The 21,691-nt window shown below is 44.0% G+C and overlaps 1 pseudogene across 1 annotated transcript in view; it reads left to right on the top strand.

Moving 5' to 3' along the window:
- Positions 1-14,961, top strand: part of LOC147659461 (arrestin domain-containing protein 2-like) — a 57,196-nt pseudogene extending 42,235 nt beyond the window's left edge. Inside the window, exons 5-8 of the transcript XR_015307239.1 lie at positions 586-842; positions 3,055-3,217; positions 5,144-5,295; positions 14,837-14,961. The product of XR_015307239.1 is annotated as an arrestin domain-containing protein 2-like (transcript). The remainder of the gene's footprint in view (positions 1-585; positions 843-3,054; positions 3,218-5,143; positions 5,296-14,836) is intronic.
- The last annotated feature ends 6,730 nt before the right edge of the window (positions 14,962-21,691 follow it).

Below are 21,691 nucleotides of genomic sequence, written 5' to 3'. Positions count from 1 at the left end.
TATGGGATATTCTGAAATATTTGTAGCTGTGTTATCAGTAGGCCTGAGTGGAATTCACGCAGCGCAACTACGCCAAGTGACCAAAAAACTTCGCCACACTACGCGGAGTTCCGCAAGCGGCGGAGTGCGCTCGGTGCTGACTGTTCGCATTGATTTTCAGCGCCGAATGTTTGTCCTGAGCTGGAAGATCAACACAAACAGCATCATGCGCAGCACAAGAGGGCGCTGCTGCTTTTCTGCCGCTCTAGCAGATTTTCTACCGGAGTGGCAACTTTCTCAACACAAACAGAATGTTTCTCAACGCGGGCGGTCGCGACAACCTGCATTGAGAAATACGACTGCCTGCGTTGAGAAATCTCACTGGGAGGTGAATTTTCCTTACTCACGCTGGCCAGCTTGATGTTGGGGAGAGCAAGCAGGAAAAAATCTCTGCTCCGCTACGCAAACTCCATCAGTGAAGTGGAGTTCACCGGCCAGGCTCAGTTATCAGGCTGATTTTTCCCAGATGTGTCAATTTATTGGAGTAGGCAATCAAGCAGATCATTAAGATAACCACAGTAACAAGATTTCACTCTTTTGGTCTAGGTGACTTTATCCCCATTGTCGCAGACATCGACAATCTCACTTCCAAGGTGGCTCGGCCCAAAGTGTCCATTGTACAGATACAGAAGTTCAATACCTCTAGGTTTGAAGGCCGTAAAAGAACAGTCGTGGCAACCATGAAGTGTGAACGCGTGGCCCCTGGAACGAGAGGGACGTGGCACTGGTGTGGCCTTCAAGTGCCGCCCCTCACTCTGTCTATTGATTATTGGTCGGACATCAGATTGGAGTACACACTAAGGGTAAGACTTTGACATGCTACCCAACATAGAGGAATGGAAGGGCTTGGGGGCATGGAAACACACCATTAATACCCTGTATATTGACCAGGAGGATTTGAATCTGATATTCCCGGGCCCACGTGTTATTCCTCATTACAGGAGAAATAACCTGTAATCCCTGTTTTTTGAAGTGGTGATATTGGCTCGTCGATGTCCTCAACCCTTAATCTGGAGAAATCTAAATACGGACAAGCAAATGGATTTATAACTTAAAAGAGTTATTTATGCTCTGGCAGGGTCCACTGCCCAATAGGTGCAGCAGAGGTCTTCGCCTCTGCCCGCCTCTTGGAGGACCACCCAGCAAAAGTCCTTGGCAGACAAATGCCAAAAGAACAATTGATGGACGGAATGCTGAACAATCTCAAACATTCACCCCCAGTACAGAGATCTGGGCCTAAATCCAGTGTTTGTTTGTTCACCATGCCAAACAGTTTTGGACCTAGCCTTATGCAAATCAGTCTTGACCCTGCTTCCCTTGGAATTAGTCGGTTATTGAGGACACATATTCTCAAATACATTTTCAAATGGACTTTGAAGGTGTAAGAATTATCCAGATACCTGTGGCTATGGGATTTTTCTCCAATGATTCTAGAGTCAAAGAACCCAAACATTTTGTTGGTTACACTTTTGCCGGGTCATTCAGGCCAACAGCAGGGGAGACCTTTTCTGCTCCGCTACTGCGCATAATATTAATTAAAAGCAAACTTCCTGCTGCAATGACTCCCTGAGCCAGACATTCCCGCAAGTGCAAGATGTGTTATTGGCCAATGTTGGGGCCAGGAAGCAAGCACTTTACTAGTGGCGGCTCCTCCTCAATGGCGGAGGAGCATCGCCCCACTGGCTCTGAGCCAGCTGCTGAAAAATAAATGTATATTTTATTATTGTTTTCTTTTTCAGCTGCTGGCTGAGCCAGCGTGTGTAGGGAGGGGCAAGCCATGGGAGGGAGGAAGAATGGAGTGGTATGTGCACTTTTAAGTGTGCAGTGCATGTCTGTTTGGCTGGCCGTCTTAGGCAGGCCAAACAGATATGCGCAGTTTCTCCAACCCAGCTGTATTTAACAGCCAGGTTCTAGAAACAGCACAGTCTCCCTGTGCCTGAGTGAATGTTAAACCATCCCCCTCAGGCCAATCCCCATGCTGCTTTCATGCGGTCCCCCCTCCTGTGCTCCTCCCTGTGCCCCCTCCACCCGTCACACAACTTTTTGTTTGTGTCGGCCGGCACTGCACTTTCCCCGGTACAAGGCACCAAGTAACAAACAAAGCAATAGGTCAGATGAGTGACACAGAGATGATAAAAATGTGGGATGACGGGTGTGTGTAGTAGAACACACAACAAATTATGGGATGACTAGAAGAAAAAAAAAGCCTTATGGTTGAAAAGTGAGATGGTTGGAACCAAGACTGTTGTCTGTGGCGGAGGGCCCTTTGTTGAGAGTAGGGGTGTGCGGAATTTGCTTGTTCGCACTATGCAAAGCTCCGCCAAATGGTAAAAAATCTCTGCGAGCACGCAAAAGTTCAGCGAACAAGCGGAATTGCTTGTTCTGCTCGTTTGCGGTGCTTTTTTCTGTTCGCGAATGCTGCTTGCGTGCTTGGGGAGAAATATCTCATGAACATGCATTTTGAAATCGCGGACAAGCAAAAAATTCTGAGAAGCCGCGTATCGCGGAATTTTTGTCAATTCTGCGTTCTCCGCAAAATGTGAAATTACCCAAATTCCGTAAACGGAACGTAATGTACCACCCAGGCCTCGTTGAGAGTTCATAGACTGTGTTGGTAACCAAAAAGATCTAGCTATTACATTGCAGTAAATATATGTGATTAGAATGGAGTGTTTGCCTGTGGTATCGAGACTATATATCAGAGGGGGGATATTTTGGGAGGTCTCCTTAAGGAAATGGTTCACCTTTGCAAGTTGTATTGGGAATGCCAACTGCTCTCCCCTCCAGACCGGGTTTCACAAATAAATCTTAGGGAACAGTTCGAGGAACCTCTTTCCTTTTGAGACTTTTACATTTTTTAAATGAGAATTTTTTGGGTTAAAATCCTACTTTAACCATGGTAAACATTTTCTGCAGGTCGGTTCAGAATTGGAAATTAAAGTTATATTCATTGCATTAGAATCATCTAATTTTTATTAACAATTGTGTTTCCTCTCTTGCGTACACCCTGGGAAGGTTCGAGTTGTGCTACAGTGTCTAGTGTGGGCAGAATTTGAGTTGCCCCTTGTCATTGGGACAGTCCATTTGGCTCCAGTCATGAGCCGAACATCCAGCGTTGGGAGTCAGGACAGCGCCAACTTGGACTCCAAATACGTGGCCGGCCCTGAACACTCTGAGAGTGAGTATCTCCTCCAATGGCCTGTGACTGATGTGCTTAATGTTATGACTCTAGCTGAAATGGATCAATAAAGAGGTGGTGTGTAGTCAGATTATCGCCTGACTTAAAGATGGTGCCCTAAATATAGTCTGAACTGGGGTGGCAGAGTGAGCTAAAGAATTCTGATGGATTAAACCCAGATCAGTTGACTGGGGGTGAGTGCTTGCAATGTTCAACACTCCGTCCATCATCCCCTTTGGTTTTGCTAAATATAGTCTACAAAAAGATTGCCCCGGAGTTATATAGAAAATCTGTACATAATAATTTTGCACAATATTTATGATATAATATCTATGTCAGATGATTTTTCTGTAGACAATATTCTGATATTAGAAAGAGGTGCACCGAAAAAAAATTAATTTAGTCCGTGGTAAATTCTTCAAAAACCTTCTTTATTTTAAATCACAAAAAACAGCCAACGTGTTTTGTTCCCAAAATGAAACTGTGGAACTTCATCAGGGCTTAATAAGGTAAAGTTCTAATGTGCCATGAGGATACATCTTAAAAGTATATTTTGCCTTCTGATAGCGGTATGCTTCAATTTTACAGCTTGACACCTTGATAAGTGTGAGGACTCTCCTCCCACGGATCTGTAGGAATATGAAAAAGTTTTGATGAAGCTTCCACAGTTTAATTTTGGGAATGAAACGCGTTGGTTGTTTTTTCTGATTTAAAATAAAGAACATTTTTGAAGAAATAACTAAGGACTAAATACATTTTTTCCAGTGCACCTCCTTCTGTTCAACAAAAATCTCAATCTGTACTTAGTGGCACTGAAGGGTGACAAGTGCTGGAGGAGTTGTGCACGACTCTCAAAGATGTATTTGCAGCAGTAAAGTGAGGTGCTATCCAATAAGTCTGTCACTCTGTTTCGCTTTAGTTTTCAATATTAATTCTAGTAGTAAATCCTCCACCATCATCAGCAAGAGCGTTATCATGGTCCATGACATCAAAACACTGGACTGATTGCTACTCACGACACCATAAACAACAGCTTAATTGTTGTCAATTACATAATCAACCATAGATTGATCTGTCCCTATGACATCATAGGAAGTAGTTTCATACCTGTAGCATCATGAACAAAGCCTTGACTGTTGCCAATGATGTAATGAACCAAGCCTTGATCTTTCCTTATGACATCATCAGGAGTAGTTTCATCACTGTAACATCAGTCAATGATTAATTGACCCAAGTCTTGACCTTTCCTTATGACATCATCTAGAGGAGTTTCCTCATTGAAGGATCATGAACAATGCCTTGACTGTTGCCAATGATGTAATGAACCAAGCCTTGATCTTTCCTTATGACATCATCAGGAGTAGTTTCATCACTGTAACATCAGGAACAGTACCTTGATTGTTGTCAATGATTAATTGACCCACGTCTTGATCTTTCCTTATGACATCATCTGGAGGAGTTTCATCACTGTAGCATCATGAACAGTGCCTTGATTGTTGTTCATGGTCTCCTTAACCGCGGCAGCAATTCCGCCGCGGTGTGGCGGTTCAGCGCAGTCGGCGGGGCTGCGTCGGCCAATGGACGTACGCAGCACTACGAAGGTAGTGTGCGCGATGGCCGACAGAAGCACGCAAGGGGTTAAAAAGGCATTGTGTTACTTCTGTCTTTTATAGCCATGACAAAAAAGCAGGGACAAATGCTACACTATATTTAGTTATAGATCGACAACTCCTATTTTAAGAATTGCCGTGTCCAATCCAGGGCATCTCTGGGCGCTCCACAACCGAATAAATAAATTGTGTTCCTTAAGACGATAGTTGGCTAGCAGTGCGTGCAATAGGTTTTAAAATAGTTTACCTGTGCCCGATGAATGTAGTACGCAGGAAGACTTGGTACAACCAATTGACCTTTTCTACTTCTTTCTAGAATGTTCTGCAAACTCAGTGAATGTGTCGGATGAAAGCAGTGAGCACAGCATGTCCCTTCTGCTCCCGGACAACATCCATCGTCCCCTGGAGGGGACGGGCTGAGCCTTCATCGAGGAAATCAGAAACCGGGCATTATTCCTGTACCGTAAGGTGACCGCATACCCCAATATTTACAATTTGACGCCCAAACAGTCTCCTAACCCTGTTCTTCTAAGGCATCTAGCATTGTAGACCTGAATCATTGCGGTGACAACAAAGTGACCGAATAGTTCTTTCCAAGTCCTGCATTCTTCCTCTTTCTAGTGATATGCTGCCGTTACTCAGAGATCTCAAGCCTGAAATCTTAGTGCCAAGACGTCCATGGGCATACGTATGCACTTTACAAATTGTAATAATAAATAAATAAATTCTGGGATGGTCCCTTGTTTGCTGATGTCTGGTTGGGTTTTGAGACCTACAATGACATCATTCACTGGATGGCCCCTTTAAATGTTGCAAATTAAACTGTAGACTCTTTGCCATGAGGTATGAAAGGACTAGGTGGTTGGTGGATATTTGGGTTGAGAATTATGTTACTATTACAACTATGTATAAAATAATTTGCTGTCACAAATGAGTTCCAAAGGGGTCATTCAATTTTACTTAAACCTCTTGTTGAATATTCCACCCGGTTTTGTAGAATATAAGCAACTATTTTTTGGGGGTGTTTTTTGCATTTCTTGTATACTGTGATACCAGAATCATATGTGGCAAAAACAAAAGATTGCTCAGCCGATTAAACATGCTCCAAAACGAAAACATACCACCCATTAGCATGGAAACAGCTTCTTCTAGATTGGTGTTCTCACTTTTTGCCATAATTAATCAAGTATATATTTAGAGTATGTACCACTGACTAACTGAGGTGACAATCAATGTATATATGTCAACACGTGTCGGCTCGTCATCACATTTGTTGGAGCCTTAATCAGGGTGGCAAAAAGCAAATAAACAAGCATTGGGCTGCGAAAATGGTGAACATAATTACATTCTGACTTTGTGAAGCCAATGGCCACTCCAGACAACCAGTGGTGCATATTCTAAACAGTTACCATGTTTAATAAGGGCGGTGTGCTTGTCTTGTACACATAAGTGTGAAATCCAAAAATGAAACCCAAGTTCATCGATGCCCAAAATAGGCAAACTAAGATTGAAACATGACTATATCACCCTAAAAGAAAAGGCTAAAAGTCTGCTGCAATTTCAGCTGCAAGACTGAATTACATAAGAAAATTCTAGAGGGCTTACTGACTGAGTCGGCGAAGAAGCCATCACTCCGAAAACCTTTTTTTTCTGAAAAACAATGAAAAATAAAACAACAGAACGTGGGTGTTTTGCAACGGAGCAATATTTATGTAACTACTTTTTCGTAGCAACTTTTTTGTTACTTTCTTGACAAAAGATTCTTTTTGTGGCCTGAGGGAAGGCGGGACCGCTCGACAGTAGAACATTGTTGCATAAAATAGTAGCCTGTGTAATATTCAGGGTGCTGTATGTCTTGTCCCTTTTATATTTGAGGAAGGATAAAAACTTCTTGTTGGATAAATAACACTTTAAATAGTAAAGGAAAAATGGTGAAATTATGTATTCAGGATGGACAACAGAGCGTTCAGTAATTCTTTCTTATACCTCCACAGGCGTGCCCAAATAAAATGACCTGTATTAGACCTGCTCTGCGATTGGCTGAAGACATTAGGATCCATAGGTATTGAACAGCTGAATAAAAAATAAAAATAAAAACTTTTTGGGTTTTATTACTTGAGTTTCTATTCCCCTGCTGGAGGAGGCTACTGACGGTGTAAGATGGACATACAGTGTGCCCCCCTTCTTTTCGTAGGGTATCCAGGGGATCAAAAGAACAGGATCATCTACATCACCGCACCAGTTCAGCGGTTGAATTGGTGTGGACTTTTGGTCTCAAATTCCTTGGTTCCATTGCTTCATGGAGTGGACAGTCCTTATACCGACAGGCGTGTGCCATATCTAAATGGGAAGGCACTTTGTGGGAAGCAGCCCTCCTCACCCCCAAGTGCCTCTGTATGGGCAAATCCGGGCTCGATGAGGCATCCATGATCGACGGAGACAGATTGGGGACATCTTCTCGCCAGCGTCTGCAATGAATCGGAAAGAATCCAAGGAGGGGACCAGCTTTCAAACTTGCTGGGGACTACGGTTCCTGAGTGCCCCAGAGACCAGGACTTCCTGGCATGCTTACCCCTACAATCATGAGCATATGCAGCCGCCATTGATTAGTGGCTGAATCTCAGAACCCTCTAATTGTAAAGGTCCTCCTGAAATACTGCATGTTCTTATTGTTATAAAGCTCTAAGCGTGCAATGGTGTTATGGAAGCACTTCTGTTATGGCTGTCTTTTTGCTAGCTCTCTGGAGAAGGAGAATGATAGAGAGTGACTCCAGCCTATCACCCCCATAGCATAGGGATTAGGCCGATAGACAGGGACCCTGTCTTATAGATATAAGGGCATTTTCGTGCCATTTCCCTTAGAGTAAGGCTTATGAATTTAAGTGAGGGGTTAGATATATAAGTATTAGTCATGATTTACTCATTTGCTAACATGCCGATCTGTTTCTCATGGAGCTATGCATATTATGGGCTCCGTAGGCCTTAAGCGAGACAGACTCCATTTTGCTTTCTGCCTGGTAGCTCGAGAAGGCTTTCTAGGTTAAGAGTGATGTTTTAGTTTTAAGCTGTTGTTCGCTTGGGGAGAACCGGTTCAGGCTGACCCTTATCGAAGGAATGTATTTTTCTCCACTCCGAAGACACAACTTCAGGCCGGCCGGCTGGGAAAGTGTCCTTGGTACGGGGAGGTACAAGAATTTGGTGGGCGGCAGGTTACTGGCCGTGAATTTCCATGAAGGAACGGGCTTTGATATTAGCGAAGGTGTTAGTCTTTCAGTCAGTTAGTCCGTAGGCGGCATCTAGCCGTTAGCATCTCTGCCATTATTCACTTTCATGGTGGACGAGTCGCCATCTTTGAAGTCGGAGAAAGATTTAAGACCGAAACTCTCTGAAGATAGACTGAACGAGAAGTGGCGCGGAGCGCACTAATGCAGAGAGAGAGAGAGACGGTAGCTAATTAACAGCAAGGTTCCGAGGTCCTGAGGGAGAGCAGACGAGTTTGAGCCTAGCAGTGCAGACGTGTACTTGTGACGGCTGAGGGTGACTGCAAGGCGAGCCAGGACCCAGAGACGAGACAGGAGCCTAGATGACTGCCGAGTCCCGATTTCCCATTAACCAGGTGAAGTCCGACCGATTCTTATAGTATGTGCACCCTAACCTTTATCTTTTATTTCCTTTGCAAATGTAATGCTGCATAGTAATGTGATTTATGTTTATTGTTAATAAATATCCTAATTCATATAGAATTAACGTGTACCTGGTGCTTGTGTTCGATCTTGGTAAATGGCACTTCTAGTTGGGCATTGTTTAGGCGAACGGATGAGAAATCCCGATCAGACGAATAGTAACCAAATAAAGAGGGAGTGAGTGGACCTTTGATGTCATGAGCACGGAGTACACTATACAATTTGAATCCATATCCAAAGTTATTATTTTAGTTTTATCCTAAGTAGATTGCTGAGATATTATCCCAATAATGTTTCATAGGAATGTGGTCGTCGTTGATATGCGGCGTTAATGAGAGCGACGGGAGGGACACCGTCGTGTAAATCCACCAGATTGTGGCTTAAAACAAATGAGAGCGACGGGAGGGATACCGTCGTGTAGGTTTCGCAGGATCGCGAACGATTTGGAAAAGGGAGCATTGGGTTCTGCAGGCCCGTGTGTAGACACGCCGGATTGTGTGTCAGATCTGCCCTGGGGTAGAACGGTCTGGGTCAGAGTGACCGCGAGGCCAACCGATGTGAATAAGATATTGTAGAAAATCCATATATGTATATTGTCATTCCCCATTCTTAGGTGCGATCTGTATATTTATCTGTATATCTACTCATTGTGAATACGATCTAAGAAGGGAAGGTGAGTACGTTTTGGCTGGGTCACAGGGGCCCCTGGGGGCTGATCCCATCTAAACAGAAAATCCAGCCATTACATCTGGCGTCACGAACTGTTTACGAAGCCTGTGTGAATTGTGTTGTTTTAATCTAGTTGGTTTGCGCTCGGCTTGTACGTATAAAATTTTGTTTATAATTGTGTATATAATTTTTTGCGTGTTATTATGTTTCCGAAAAAATCATCGTCGGTTTTCAAATTACCGATTCAGATTCCCGGCTGGGAGTCTACGCCTTACGAGGCCTTGGCCCGTGAGTGGGCTGATTCTACTGGTTTGAGTGAAAATTGGTCTTCATGCTTGGAGCAGGCGGAGCCTGCCGATGTGATTTCATGCTTGCAGAAAGCGCCAATTGTGAAGGGTGATGAGCTTCCTATTTTAGGACGCAGAGGGTGGATTATTCTTAATGCATACAGAATATTGCATGAGAAGTTTGTTCAACTACAGAAACAATTTAAAGATACGGAAGGACAGTGTGTTGAGTTGCAAAATGCGCATACTCTTTTGCGTTGTCAAAATAAACTGCTTGCCGACAAACTTGAAACATATCAGACCATTGCCGAAAGAGCTGCGGTCCGTATTGCACGATATAAGTATAAACATCGTCGTGGACGTGTGTCTTCACGCAAAGTGCGTATGATTGTAGCAAAAGCTGGAATGGATTGGAACCCCGATGAGTGGGACGGTAATATCTGGGATTCTCATACTTCTGACTCCTCGGCAGAGGAGGGTGACAAGCGCGAGGCTTCTCGCTCCGGACGTGATTGTAAATCTGCTTCTTGCATTGATTTGACTCCCGACTGTGACCGTGCTCGTTCTTCCCGTGCGGATGACGTAGTTTGCCCTGATTGTTCTGTCAAATCTAAGATGCGGGCTTCCTCGGAAGCTCTTCCCGCAGTTTCTGCTCACCCGATCTTTCGGCGGAAATTACAACAAGCCCCTGGTAATCCGGGTGGTATCGCTCTTGACTGTATTGAAGATTTTACTCAGCAGGAGATCAGTGACATCCTGCAACGATTTAAACAACGACCTGGTGAAACCTTGCTTACCTGGATGGTGCGTCTTTATGAGCTTGGCGCTTCCGGTATTATGCTTGATGCTGTTGACTGTTTACGATTTCGCTCTTTGAGTTCTGATTCTACTATTCAGGACCATTTTCGGAATTATAATGGTAATGCCCAAATTTCATTGCTCCAGCTTGCGTCTGATGGCTGTAATCATAAATATCCAACAGAGTCTGATTGGCCCACTGATGAAAAGCCGTGGTATACTCTGCGCGATGCGTCGCAACGTTTAAAGGAAAAAGTCATGAAAACCTGTATCTTCCTTAGTACTGCTGACAGATTATTGGATGGTCTTTTAACATCTTCTGTGCGTAACCGCATTATACGTACTTCTCCTGTTGCTTACAAGCAGGTCATGATGACATTATTGATTAACCAAACTGGCAATCCTTTGTCTGCTGTGCTTGAGTCTGTTCGTCAGCTTGGTGAGTTGGGCGAATGGTTTAAACCTGAAAGACAATCCCGACCTGAGGGTCGTACTGGTGGGGACTATAAGTTCTCTAGACGTGACATGTTTCTTGCTCTCATTGCTGATGGTGTCAAAAGGGAAGAGATCGATGGTGAACCTAATAATATCCTATGGGATATGTTTCGTAAGCGTGGTTTGGATCGGAAGGAAGGTGCCCGTCGTGTGCGAAAGAATGAGTATGATCGTGATTCGGATGACAGTGGTGATGAGAGACAACGTGTGAATACTGATCGCCGTGATGATCGGCGCTATGAACGCGGTGGTTCCCCCCGTCGTACTGATGGGAGGGGGAGAGAGGATGATCGTGAGAGGGGAAGAGATGATCGTGGTTCTAGCAGACGTAGAGATGCAAGGAGTTATTCCCCTGACGTAAGAAAGAGAGAGGATCGTAACAGACTCTCTGATCGTAACTCACAACTTTTTGAATCTGACACTAACCCGTTTCGTACTAGAGACGGATATGAACAAGAAATTCTAATACCCAAGAAAACTGAGAGCATTTACCCTGATCTGTCTTGGCTGACGGAACGCAGGAAAAATGACTAGGAAATAGGTCAAGCTCCGGTACGCAGGTGGGCCCACAGAGATTACAGACTCTATGTAGATATTGAGATTTTTTGGAAACATCGTAATATCCAAAGGGCCCGAGCGTTGGTTGATACTGGGGCGGAGGCCACTTTAATTCATGGTAAGTCAAGAAAATTTCATGGACAGTTTTTCACAATTACCGGTTTGGGTGGTAAAGAAACACCCGCAGTTCAGACTGCACTTGAGATTAAAATTGGTAGGATTCCTCGTAGAGAATACTCTGTGTTGGTTGTGCCACTTTTGGAATACATTATTGGAATTGACATTTTGAAAGGTATGACTTTGCATTTGGATGATGGTTACTATCAGTTTGGTACTAGACAGTACATTTCGACCAGACCCGTACGGGTTGGCCGTTTATGCATGCCACCTATTAAGATCCCTTTAGCAACGAAAGTGATTTCTCAGAAACAATATCGCATCCCAGGTGGTCATGAAGAAATTACAGCTACGATTCAGGATTTGGTTGAGGCAGGGGTCATTACTCCGGTCACATCCGCTTGGAATAATCCTGTTTGGCCCGTGCGCAAAAGTGACAATTCTTGGCGCATGACTGTTGATTATCGAGAATTGAACAAACATACGCCTAAATTGACTGTGGCAGTGCCTGACATTGTTACACTGATTGAAAGAATTCAAAAGCATCCAGGTACATGGTATGCTTCTATCGATATTGCTAATGCATTCTTTTCGATTCCAATTGCCCCCGAATGCCAGGAACAATTCAGTTTTACATGGAATGGACGTCAAATGACGTTCCGGAGTCTTCCTCAAGGCTATGTACATAGCCCTACGATCTGTCACCGGCTGGTGGCGGAACATTTATCTGAAGTGCCTACGATTCCACAAGTTCAGGTTTGTCATTATATTGACGACATTTTGATTCAAGGTGAAACGCAAGACCAAGTACAGTCTCATTTAGATCAGATCATTGATTGTTTGCGAGCAAAAGGTTGGGAAATCAATCCTGACAAATTACAAACTCCATCTCAAGCTGTAAAATTTTTAGGAATTAATTGGCATGAGGGTCACAGAGAGGTGATCCCACAAGTTAAACGTAAAATACTTGATTTTGCTGTTCCCAGAAATAGGAAAGAGGCGCAATCCTTCATTGGGTTGTTTGGATTTTGGCGTCAACATATTCCCCATTTGAGTCAAATCTTGGCTCCATTGTATCGAGTCGCTCGTAAAAAGAATGCGTTTGAGTGGGGTGAACCTCAACAGACTGCTTTTGATTTGGCTAAAGAAGCTATTCAGTATGCTTTGGATTTGTGGCCCGTGAGTGACGGTGATGTGGATTTGAATGTGTCCGTGGAAGGTCTGTATGCCAATTGGAGTTTGTGGCAGAAGCAAGGCAGACAAAAAGTGCCATTAGGTTTTTGGACCAAAAAGTTGCCAGAGGCTGGTGAGCGCTACTCACCTTTTGAAAAACAGTTGCTTGCTTGTTACTGGGCTCTGGTGGATACCGAGCAATTGACTTTAGGTCATGCTGTTATTTTGAGGCCTGAAATTCCCATCATGCAGTGGGTTTTGAGTTCACCGAAGTCCCATCGAATTGGACATGCTCAGGAGGCTAGTGTGATTAAATGGAAATGGTATATTCAGGACAGGGCACGTGTGGGTCCGAAAGGTGTGGCGGTTTTACATGAGCGAGTGGCGCAGGCGCCCTCCAATGAGGCTGAAAGTGAGCGTTCGGTTCCCTTAGTGCAGGAGTCTCCCGTGAAGTGGGGTAAATCATTTGATGATCTGTCCGCGGAGGATAGAAAACATGTGTGGTTTACGGATGGTTCTGCGAAGTTCATTGGTGACAAGAGACATTGGAAAGCTGTCTCCTATAACCCGATTACAAAGAAATTATTGAGCACAACTGGAGACGGTAAGAGTAGTCAATATGCTGAACTCTATGCAGTTTACCAAGTTTTGAAACAGGAGTTACCAGGTACATGTCATATTTTTACTGATTCTTGGTCCACTGCAAATGGACTAGCGGTGTGGCTGCCTACATGGCACTCGCATAATTGGGAATTACACTCCAAAGAGTTGTGGGGTAAAGAACTGTGGCGAGAAATTTGGGAACTGCTTCCGCAGAGTACTGTAACAATCTTTCACGTGGATGCTCATACTCCAATTGACTCCCTTGACAAATTTTTCCATAACATTGCAGATGAACAGTCTAAAATTTCTGAGGCAGTGGTTGACATGCAAGATTCTGATTTGGCGGGATTGGCGAAATGGGCCCATCAGAAAGCAGGACATTTTGGAGAGAAAGCCACTAACAGGTGGGCTGCTGATAGAGGAATTCATATTCCCTTTTCTTTAATTAAAGATGCCATTTTACATTGTCCCATTTGCCAGCATTCTAGAAAGAAAGAGGTGCCTCAAATTGTTCGAGGTCACTTACATCGAGGTAAATTGCCCGCCCAAATTTGGCAGATTGATTATATTGGTCCGCTCCCCATGAGCAGAAATTGTCAATACATTTGTACAGTAGTTGATACTTATAGTGGCCTTTTGGTCGCTTTCCCTTGCAAGAATGCTACCCAAGTGAATACGATTAAAACCCTGGAGCTGATTATTCTGTACTATGGTGTCCCATTCCAAATTCAATCAGACAATGCATCCCACTTTCGTGGAAGATTGGTGCAGGAATTCTGTATGGAGAGCAATATTGATTGGGTGTTTCATATTCCATATTATCCACAAGCTTCAGGACTGATTGAGAGAATGAATGGCTTGTTGAAAGAACAGTTGCGCAAGTTGACTGATGATCGTTACAGTCAGTGGAGAGATGTCCTACTTCAAGCTTTACTTATTTTGAACAATCGTCCTTTGTTACATGCTGAAACTCCTTTGATGCGTTTGTTTCCTCCACATATTGATGCGAAACCCAATTCTATTGCAACTATGGTCACATATTGGGAAATTACCCCCGGTGCTTTGGCTCCGTGTAGAGCAACCCCAGGTTCCGCAGGCCTCGACCTGCATGCTTTAAATGATGCACACTTCCCAGGAAAAGATCGAATAATTGTTGAAACTGGCATCGGTGTCTCTATACCTGCCGGTAGTTTCGGATTAATTGCCCCTAGATCTGGCCTGGCCCTGAAAGGTGTTCAAGTACTCGGAGGAGTGATCGACAGTGATTATCAGGGAGAGATTAAGGTTCTCTTGCTTAATAGCAGTGAGACGGATTTATTTATCAAAAAGTCTGACCGTGTTGCTCAGTTATTGATTATGCCTGTCTTCAGTGGTGAGATCAAAAAAGGCTCTGCCCCAACGTTGCTGACTGTGCGAGGACAAAAAGGCTTCGGTTCATCTGATCTTCCTGGAGCTAAAATATGGGTGCAATCGCCTAAAAATCCTCCTGAACAGGCTGATATTATTGCGACCGGTCATGACAACACCGTTTTGGTGATGAAGCCAGGGAAAGATGGCTGGGAAGCTGTCCCAGCTGATAAATGTTACTTACGAGAATGATTAAGGCCTGTGTTTGTATTCTTTCAGATCATTCTCTGGACTGCTGCTGCAGGATGTGTCGGCGTTGGACTCCTTTTGGCCTGCTACGCCGGGAGAGGAGAGGATCTACCGACGCCGAGTGATGGGATAACAAGAGCTGCGCGATCTGTGTGGCGGACGTCATCTAATTTTTGGATCACACTCGCTAAACGAGTGACGAACTCTCCACATTTTTGCCTTACCCCCATGAAATCTGTTACTGACATTTTATCGACCTGTTTGGTTGCTGTCCCTGCATCTACTGAAACCCTTCATCATGTGTTTAATGTATCCAATGCCCGACCTAATGTCATTTTGGGCGACTTCTTGGCCCATGAATTTTGTCCCTCATGTACTCTTCTTCCAGACCAGGATGTTCTTATTAATTCCAGAATTACTACTTTTAATATTACCCCTGGTGATCTTTGTTTTATCATGACCTGTAATCCTAAAGCCATCTCTGAATGTTTGCGGTTGAAACTCCAAGCCGCTACTACTTTTTCATTTCATCAACGTTTGCTATGCTTAAAAAGACTTCCTAACTCATGCCTTTCAGTGAAGAACAATATGACTTGTAAAAGTTTAGTTGTAGCCACTAGCCATTATCGTTCAATGTTGTTACCAGCTGGATGGCTCTTTTCTTGCGGGAATTCATCTTGGCCCTATATTCCTGCGAATATTTCTGGTGGCCCATGTGCCATCACTAGATTAAGTTTGCTAATGTTTTCTTCACATCCTCCTTCCCATTCCCGTATTATTAGAGACTCAATGTCCTTACATGAAGACTGTGATTCCTCTGTTCATCTTTTTTCCAGATCAGAATATCTTGGTTTAGCTTTTTCTATTATTGGTGTTCCTGCATTGGCCGTTTATAATGCCAAAACAATCGGCAAAATGGCCTGCTGGATGGTCAAATCGATCAATCAAACTTCTACTGTTTTGTCAGATTTATTATTAGATTCCCAAGGTGAACGTAGAGCTATTTTGCAAAATCGTGCTGCAATCGATTATTTGTTGTTAAAACACGGGCATGAGTGCTCTGACTTTGAAGGTCTGTGCTGTTTTAATTTGTCTGACCATTCTAAAGATATCCAGTCCCATATTAATAAACTCCACGACTTGACTGCAGAAATTAGAGAACACATAGATCAGGGTTTCTTTGACTGGCTTTTTAATTGGCTCCCTGACATGCATTTTTTACGACAAATTTTGGGAGGGGTTATTATTATTGTCTGCATCCTTATAGCGATTTGCTGCTTCATTCAGTGTATCCCTTCCCTGCTACAATTTTTTAGACTTACAAAGAGTCGTAGATCAGTTAGTTTTGTTTCATATTATTCGTCTACTGACGTTAGTTCCATTTAGTTGGTGGTTAATAGACTGGAGTCAAGGGGTGTAATGTTATGGCTGTCTTTTTGCTAGCTCTCTGGAGAAGGAGAATGATAGAGAGTGACTCCAGCCTATCACCCCCATAGCATAGGGATTAGGCCGATAGACAGGGACCCTGTCTTATAGATATAAGGGCATTTTCGTGCCATTTCCCTTAGAGTAAGGCTTATGAATTTAAGTGAGGGGTTAGATATATAAGTATTAGTCATGATTTACTCATTTGCTAACATGCCGATCTGTTTCTCATGGAGCTATGCATATTATGGGCTCCGTAGGCCTTAAGCGAGACAGACTCCATTTTGCTTTCTGCCTGGTAGCTCGAGAAGGCTTTCTAGGTTAAGAGTGATGTTTTAGTTTTAAGCTGTTGTTCGCTTGGAGAGAACCGGTTCAGGCTGACCCTTATCGAAGGAATGTATTTTTCTCCACTCCGAAGACACAACTTCAGGCCGGCCGGCTGGGAAAGTGTCCTTGGTACGGGGAGGTACAAGAATTTGGTGGGCGGCAGGTTACTGGCCGTGAATTTCCATGAAGGAACGGGCTTTGATATTAGCGAAGGTGTTAGTCTTTCAGTCAGTTAGTCCGTAGGCGGCATCTAGCCGTTAGCATCTCTGCCATTATTCACTTTCATGGTGGACGAGTCGCCATCTTTGAAGTCGGAGAAAGATTTAAGACCGAAACTCTCTGAAGATAGACTGAACGAGAAGTGGCGCGGAGCGCACTAATGCAGAGAGAGAGAGAGACGGTAGCTAATTAACAGCAAGGTTCCGAGGTCCTGAGGGAGAGCAGACGAGTTTGAGCCTAGCAGTGCAGACGTGTACTTGTGACGGCTGAGGGTGACTGCAAGGCGAGCCAGGACCCAGAGACGAGACAGGAGCCTAGATGACTGCCGAGTCCCGATTTCCCATTAACCAGGTGAAGTCCGACCGATTCTTATAGTATGTGCACCCTAACCTTTATCTTTTATTTCCTTTGCAAATGTAATGCTGCATAGTAATGTGATTTATGTTTATTGTTAATAAATATCCTAATTCATATAGAATTAACGTGTACCTGGTGCTTGTGTTCGATCTTGGTAAATGGCACTTCTAGTTGGGCATTGTTTAGGCGAACGGATGAGAAATCCCGATCAGACGAATAGTAACCAAATAAAGAGGGAGTGAGTGGACCTTTGATGTCATGAGCACGGAGTACACTATACAATTTGAATCCATATCCAAAGTTATTATTTTAGTTTTATCCTAAGTAGATTGCTGAGATATTATCCCAATAATGTTTCATAGGAATGTGGTCGTCGTTGATATGCGGCGTTAATGAGAGCGACGGGAGGGACACCGTCGTGTAAATCCACCAGATTGTGGCTTAAAACAAATGAGAGCGACGGGAGGGATACCGTCGTGTAGGTTTCGCAGGATCGCGAACGATTTGGAAAAGGGAGCATTGGGTTCTGCAGGCCCGTGTGTAGACACGCCGGATTGTGTGTCAGATCTGCCCTGGGGTAGAACGGTCTGGGTCAGAGTGACCGCGAGGCCAACCGATGTGAATAAGATATTGTAGAAAATCCATATATGTATATTGTCATTCCCCATTCTTAGGTGCGATCTGTATATTTATCTGTATATCTACTCATTGTGAATACGATCTAAGAAGGGAAGGTGAGTACGTTTTGGCTGGGTCACAGGGGCCCCTGGGGGCTGATCCCATCTAAACAGAAAATCCAGCCATTACATCTGGCGTCACGAACTGTTTACGAAGCCTGTGTGCATTGTGTTGTTTTAATCTAGTTGGTTTGCGCTCGGCTTGTACGTATAAAATTTTGTTTATAATTGTGTATATAATTTTTTGCGTGTTATTATGTTTCCGAAAAAATCATCGTCGGTTTTCAAATTACCGATTCAGATTCCCGGCTGGGAGTCTACGCCTTACGAGGCCTTGGCCCGTGAGTGGGCTGATTCTACTGGTTTTAGTGAAAATTGGTCTTCATGCTTGGAGCAGGCGGAGCCTGCCGATGTGATTTCATGCTTGCAGAAAGCGCCAATTGTGAAGGGTGATGAGCTTCCTATTTTAGGACGCAGAGGGTGGATTATTCTTAATGCATACAGAATATTGCATGAGAAGTTTGTTCAACTACAGAAACAATTTAAAGATACGGAAGGACAGTGTGTTGAGTTGCAAAATGCGCATACTCTTTTGCGTTGTCAAAATAAACTGCTTGCCGACAAACTTGAAACATATCAGACCATTGCCGAAAGAGCTGCGGTCCGTATTGCACGATATAAGTATAAACATCGTCGTGGACGTGTGTCTTCACGCAAAGTGCGTATGATTGTAGCAAAAGCTGGAATGGATTGGAACCCCGATGAGTGGGACGGTAATATCTGGGATTCTCATACTTCTGACTCCTCGGCAGAGGAGGGTGACAAGCGCGAGGCTTCTCGCTCCGGACGTGATTGTAAATCTGCTTCTTGCATTGATTTGACTCCCGACTGTGACCGTGCTCGTTCTTCCCGTGCGGATGACGTAGTTTGCCCTGATTGTTCTGTCAAATCTAAGATGCGGGCTTCCTCGGAAGCTCTTCCCGCAGTTTCTGCTCACCCGATCTTTCGGCGGAAATTACAACAAGCCCCTGGTAATCCGGGTGGTATCGCTCTTGACTGTATTGAAGATTTTACTCAGCAGGAGATCAGTGACATCCTGCAACGATTTAAACAACGACCTGGTGAAACCTTGCTTACCTGGATGGTGCGTCTTTATGAGCTTGGCGCTTCCGGTATTATGCTTGATGCTGTTGACTGTTTACGATTTTGCTCTTTGAGTTCTGATTCTACTATTCAGGACCATTTTCGGAATTATAATGGTAATGCCCAAATTTCATTGCTCCAGCTTGCGTCTGATGGCTGTAATCATAAATATCCAACAGAGTCTGATTGGCCCACTGATGAAAAGCCGTGGTATACTCTGCGCGATGCGTCGCAACGTTTAAAGGAAGAAGTCATGAAAACCTGTATCTTCCTTAGTACTGCTGACAGATTATTGGATGGTCTTTTAACATCTTCTGTGCGTAACCGCATTATACGTACTTCTCCTGTTGCTTACAAGCAGGTCATGATGACATTATTGATTAACCAAACTGGCAATCCTTTGTCTGCTGTGCTTGAGTCTGTTCGTCAGCTTGGTGAGTTGGGCGAATGGTTTAAACCTGAAAGACAATCCCGACCTGAGGGTCGTACTGGTGGGGACTATAAGTTCTCTAGACGTGACATGTTTCTTGCTCTCATTGCTGATGGTGTCAAAAGGGAAGAGATCGATGGTGAACCTAATAATATCCTATGGGATATGTTTCGTAAGCGTGGTTTGGATCGGAAGGAAGGTGCCCGTCGTGTGCGAAAGAATGAGTATGATCGTGATTCGGATGACAGTGGTGATGAGAGACAACGTGTGAATACTGATCGCCGTGATGATCGGCGCTATGAACGCGGTGGTTCCCCCCGTCGTACTGATGGGAGGGGGAGAGAGGATGATCGTGAGAGGGGAAGAGATGATCGTGGTTCTAGCAGACGTAGAGATGCAAGGAGTTATTCCCCTGACGTAAGAAAGAGAGAGGATCGTAACAGACTCTCTGATCGTAACTCACAACTTTTTGAATCTGACACTAACCCGTTTCGTACTAGAGACGGATATGAACAAGAAATTCTAATACCCAAGAAAACTGAGAGCATTTACCCTGATCTGTCTTGGCTGACGGAACGCAGGAAAAATGACTAGGAAATAGGTCAAGCTCCGGTACGCAGGTGGGCCCACAGAGATTACAGACTCTATGTAGATATTGAGATTTTTTGGAAACATCGTAATATCCAAAGGGCCCGAGCGTTGGTTGATACTGGGGCGGAGGCCACTTTAATTCATGGTAAGTCAAGAAAATTTCATGGACAGTTTTTCACAATTACCGGTTTGGGTGGTAAAGAAACACCCGCAGTTCAGACTGCACTTGAGATTAAAATTGGTAGGATTCCTCGTAGAGAATACTCTGTGTTGGTTGTGCCACTTTTGGAATACATTATTGGAATTGACATTTTGAAAGGTATGACTTTGCATTTGGATGATGGTTACTATCAGTTTGGTACTAGACAGTACATTTCGACCAGACCCGTACGGGTTGGCCGTTTATGCATGCCACCTATTAAGATCCCTTTAGCAACGAAAGTGATTTCTCAGAAACAATATCGCATCCCAGGTGGTCATGAAGAAATTACAGCTACGATTCAGGATTTGGTTGAGGCAGGGGTCATTACTCCGGTCACATCCGCTTGGAATAATCCTGTTTGGCCCGTGCGCAAAAGTGACAATTCTTGGCGCATGACTGTTGATTATCGAGAATTGAACAAACATACGCCTAAATTGACTGTGGCAGTGCCTGACATTGTTACACTGATTGAAAGAATTCAAAAGCATCCAGGTACATGGTATGCTTCTATCGATATTGCTAATGCATTCTTTTCGATTCCAATTGCCCCCGAATGCCAGGAACAATTCAGTTTTACATGGAATGGACGTCAAATGACGTTCCGGAGTCTTCCTCAAGGCTATGTACATAGCCCTACGATCTGTCACCGGCTGGTGGCGGAACATTTATCTGAAGTGCCTACGATTCCACAAGTTCAGGTTTGTCATTATATTGACGACATTTTGATTCAAGGTGAAACGCAAGACCAAGTACAGTCTCATTTAGATCAGATCATTGATTGTTTGCGAGCAAAAGGTTGGGAAATCAATCCTGACAAATTACAAACTCCATCTCAAGCTGTAAAATTTTTAGGAATTAATTGGCATGAGGGTCACAGAGAGGTGATCCCACAAGTTAAACGTAAAATACTTGATTTTGCTGTTCCCAGAAATAGGAAAGAGGCGCAATCCTTCATTGGGTTGTTTGGATTTTGGCGTCAACATATTCCCCATTTGAGTCAAATCTTGGCTCCATTGTATCGAGTCGCTCGTAAAAAGAATGCGTTTGAGTGGGGTGAACCTCAACAGACTGCTTTTGATTTGGCTAAAGAAGCTATTCAGTATGCTTTGGATTTGTGGCCCGTGAGTGACGGTGATGTGGATTTGAATGTGTCCGTGGAAGGTCTGTATGCCAATTGGAGTTTGTGGCAGAAGCAAGGCAGACAAAAAGTGCCATTAGGTTTTTGGACCAAAAAGTTGCCAGAGGCTGGTGAGCGCTACTCACCTTTTGAAAAACAGTTGCTTGCTTGTTACTGGGCTCTGGTGGATACCGAGCAATTGACTTTAGGTCATGCTGTTATTTTGAGGCCTGAAATTCCCATCATGCAGTGGGTTTTGAGTTCACCGAAGTCCCATCGAATTGGACATGCTCAGGAGGCTAGTGTGATTAAATGGAAATGGTATATTCAGGACAGGGCACGTGTGGGTCCGAAAGGTGTGGCGGTTTTACATGAGCGAGTGGCGCAGGCGCCCTCC

This window comes from Lissotriton vulgaris, unplaced genomic scaffold (assembly GCF_964263255.1).
Source record: "Lissotriton vulgaris unplaced genomic scaffold, aLisVul1.2 SCAFFOLD_1376, whole genome shotgun sequence".
Classification (NCBI taxonomy): Eukaryota; Metazoa; Chordata; class Amphibia; order Caudata; family Salamandridae; genus Lissotriton; species Lissotriton vulgaris.
Note: the sequence above shows the minus strand (reverse complement) of the source record. Positions and strands in the feature narration are given on the sequence as shown.